The 4,590-nt window shown below is 37.6% G+C and overlaps 1 pseudogene; it reads right to left on the bottom strand.

Annotated features, from left to right (window-relative positions):
• Window positions 1–2,992: 2,992 nt before the first annotated feature.
• On the bottom strand, window positions 2,993–3,174 carry LOC141699475 (U2 spliceosomal RNA; annotated as a pseudogene).
• Window positions 3,175–4,590: the final 1,416 nt, after the last annotated feature.

Raw genomic sequence — 4,590 nt, 5'->3', positions numbered from 1 at the left:
GACCCGGGTATGAGCATTGAATTCATCATCACTTATTTACGCAAGTTAGAGAATTTCACAATTTCTTGAAGAGCACGTTCGCAGTTCGATTACATTTAAGATTTTTTTCCATCTTAAATCTTCACGACAAATATCTTCCCGCGATGAAGGGATGTTTCACGTAGTAATTGCATGTCTGAGTCATTGTTCAGAATTTCCTTGATCTTTGATCGTTGTCTTGATACTCGTTTGCTCCGTTTGACGTACACAACTCACTTCCTTATTTTGTAATTGATCTAATTATTATGGTTCACTAACGATTCATTCCTCATCGAAATCTTCCAATTCGAAGTGCATCGTGTTAACGTAATCTACCGTACTGATGAGATCCCTGTAGCAAGTACAACTGTCTGACTTGATATCTTCGCCATGTCCACATTTATCGGTGCATCTATTTTCCTTGCTCGCAGATGTCCACCATTTATCGATTTGCAGTCGTATCTATGTTCGTTGTATGATTACACGTATCACACTATTTCATTTCTTTTGAAATCGTCAGAGAATAGGCTTCACGCAAAAGGAGAGTTTCCGAATATGATTTTGATTGAAAACTGATTAAGGAATAACAATACCACAAACGATTGGGAGAATTTTTTTGTAATTCAATAAATTGAAGGAAGAAGAATGAGTGAAGATTTAGATGTGAATGAGACAACCATATTCGTATTCAAGATGGCCAGTCTTTCATACTATATGGCATATAGCACATAATTAGGTGGCGTCCCACCCGACTCTTCATCATTTCGACAAAGCGTCATACCACAACACTGTTTGTCTCAATCAGAAATCAGTGATTTGAGGAGAGAAACAATTCAGAAGGAATACAACAATTTTCTTTCGTCTTCACCACATATGATTTATCCACCGAAGAAACTTATACGAATTCAAGAATCAAGAAGAACATATACTATCGTATTAGAAGAAAAAATATCAGTGTTGATCACCTTCCATGCTTCGCCTACATCTGCCTTCAGAACCCAGTCGAATGAGAGATTCAATATTTAGGTCACACTATATCTTCGAAATGTCGTCTGGAAATGCCTCCGCATTAAATGCTTTAATGATTTGATCGTAATCGCGTTCCTACAAAATTTATAACTATTACTTCCAATTTCTTTTATACCACGTAAGGTAACAGTTGATTCCGCAACGTCTCAATTCTGTCAATAGAAATTCTATTATTCTCCAACTATCTGGAAGATTCTTCCATTTCCTCCAGTCATCCGCTGTCCGTTCAAATTACGAATCTCGTTAAATATTATAAATTTCATGAACTGGGTAAATAATGTTTTAACATGTTCATTCAATTGTTGGTATTATTTAAACAAAGATTACTCTCATCTTTCACAAAAACTTTAAACTTTCTTCTTACTAGTGGGTCTAATGGATCCTCCAGATTAACAATACTGAGTCTATAACCATTCTTCTATTTAGGTCATTTTCTGTGGCACCCCAAAACCCGGGGTCAGGAGTCTCGAAAGCCATTCCATCTAAACTCACACTATAATATGTAAATACTCACGCTTCACGACCCCACACTTACCACACACACACTTACAGGTTATTGTCTTGGAAACGAACCATCATTACTAGAGTAATTTTATTACAACCCAAATATAATTAGTCTTACCGGGGAGTGACCTTTAGGTAAGGTTAGTCCGCCGGCCAAATATGCGTTTCTTGTTTCTTATCTTACATAAACCATACTTATAAATAAGCTGAACTATAAACAACTGAAAACTAATCCAGCTTATTCTGACTACCTGAGGTACAACACCAAACAATCTACGGAACAACTGGCCATTTCCTACCCGTTTCCTGGCTGTGGTTCTCATGGCAGGCATCTTGATTCACTGTTGTGTTGTGTCAATTTAAGAAAACAAGTGTGAGCCTTAATGCTCAGCATAATAATGTACAGTATGGAAATGACTGTATGAAATCATCATATATTATATATATGTTTTATTCGAAAATAGTTTTCCTTGGTGTTACACACCTTCTTATGAAAACAATTCTTTAAGGGGGTTTTATAACCTGCGAATACCTTGATAGTAATCCCAGCACCTAGGCTTAGGTTACGATATTACATCTCAATTCCAATTGGAAGATTTTGGACATTCACTGGAGCCAACGCATACGATGATCAGTCGTACTACGGAAATAGTAACCTTTTCTACTAGTAGAAAGACGAAACCGTCATCTCTCGGGTATCACCCTGGCCGCATACGGGCTATGTGTCCTCATTTCGGGTATACACACACTTCGCAGGTCCATAGGTACATATTGTACCGTCTCCTACGGTACCAGTAGCCTATCCAATACACAAAGTACTTGGAATACTACTATAGTTGAGGGAATATAATCGTTGGAAAATCATTTTAATAAAAGTTCGAGGTGTTTTAATGTTTCGTAAATGGACGATGAGTCCCTTTAAAATGTACTATTATGGACTTATACTCGTCCTATAATATCTCCGGAATGATTTCCGGGTTTTATCTTAAATCCCGACCGATCCTCGGTCTTATATAATACGTCACGCCTAAAGAGAAATAACATTTCACGATATATACTTATCGTACAACATCGCTATATTATGCGAAAAATCAACAACTACGTATCATGGAAAACACCGTATCATAAATCAGGGGATAGTTTCCTTTGTGCAAGAGAGTTTTGAAAATTATTATGTTGTCACTGTTTAATGAACTGAAACACACCAGGTTTTAAGAAAATGACCTAGGTTTAGTTCCGATCCTGGCAGTTGCGTTGCCTTTTTTTATAATACTTTTTTTTAATGTTGAATTTTACTATTCATGATATTTGCGTACTGGAAGATAGCATAGTTAAAAAATCATGATTCCCAACACAGCACAATATAGGATGATCTAAGGAAAGAATAGAAATTTCTTCAAGAAAAAGGAAAGAAAAGAAATAAAGTTCATTGTATGTTTTGGTAGGGTGTGTCAGGATCAGCAGTAGTGCAACACATGAGGACCCCAATAGCAAGCTATTGTGGCGGGACTCCCCGTATAAAAAATTACTTTAATATTGTGTGGACAATGACCTACATATCAGATATTAAACTGATAAGAACATATACTACGCTTGAACTTAGCCGGAAGGTCGAGAAAGGCTGGCCTAAACAGTACTGGTGACTTTGTTTATAAAGCTGAGATCAAGTCGCCACCATACATGACATCTCGTGGTGATGTAGAACTCGAAAGAGTACTAAACTTCAGATATTACCGCAACTGCAATAGAAGATGAGGCATATTTGAAAAAAATAGAGTTGCATTGTCTAAGTTGCCTAACTTTCATCCCTAGACATATTATATACCTTTCTATTCTCGGAGAAATAATTATTTCTACGTATACAACTACAAAAATATTTTTGTTTGATTTAATTTTTTTCGTTTGTAAGAATATATATACATTGTTGTCACGTCGACGACTAGTCGACGGCTAGTCGGCGACTATTCCCAGTCGACACAACAGAATAAGTCGAAGCCTGACTAATAGTTTCTCGCGTCCATGGGTTTTACCCAGATCTGACCCGGTACCCGATCCGAGTCCGACCTGGTACCTGTTGGGTCATTTTTAATCTAAATATTGTATGGGTTTTTATTTGTCTGATTAGTAATAAACCAATGTTAGTTTGTTAACGTTGGAGAGTTTGATTTACTCTAGGAAATTGCTTTCATTTAGGAAGTTAGTGGAGATAAAATAGGAGATGAACCTGTTTTGTAGGTGTATGTGGTTTTAACTCTTATATGTATTTGCAGTAGTAGTTTCAGAAGAAATAATAAGAACATAGAACTTTCCATATCAGTAATCTATACAATTCCGTATCTACATTCAGTTTTATATCTATCATCTGGTATCGGAGCTTTACGCATCCTGGGTAAACTTTTCAATGGAGTCCAACAGAAGCAAGGAGGGAAGTTATGGTTTAAGCTATCCAATGCTTACAAAGGCGAACTACACGGTCTGGGCAATTAAAATGAAGGTGATAATGCAGGCCTATGGCGTTTGGGACGCTATCGAACCTAAAGATCCTAAGGCTGTTGTTGACGAGAAGATGGACAAGTGAGCATTGGCAATTATTTATCAAGGAATCCCTGAAGGAATCCCTGATGACACCTTGTTAGCGCTGGCAGAAAGAAAATCATCCAAGGAGGCATGGACGACACTAAAAACACTGAGCCAAGGTGCTGACAAGGTAAAACAAGCTAAGGCACATAACTAAAAACTGAATTTGAGGCGTTAAAAATGAAAGACACGGAACACATTGATGATTTCTGTATGAGACTCAACGGTTTGGTCGCAAATATCAGATCGTTGGGAGAGGTAATTGGTGAAACATACGTCGTTAAGAAGTTGTTGAGGGCCGTACCAACGAGGTTTCTTCAAATTGCTTCAGCAATTGAGCAGTTCGGGACCTCGACACTATGTCCGTAGAAGAGGTCATGGGCTCACTGAAAGCTCACGAAGAGCGTATGCAGGGAGGGTCAGAAATAAGTGAAGGACAACAACTTTTGATGACAGAAGAGG

This window comes from Apium graveolens, chromosome 11, assembly GCF_009905375.1.
Source record: "Apium graveolens cultivar Ventura chromosome 11, ASM990537v1, whole genome shotgun sequence".
Classification (NCBI taxonomy): domain Eukaryota; kingdom Viridiplantae; phylum Streptophyta; class Magnoliopsida; order Apiales; family Apiaceae; genus Apium; species Apium graveolens.
The sequence above is the reverse complement of the archived record's forward strand: the minus strand, read 5'-3'. Positions and strand labels throughout refer to the sequence as shown.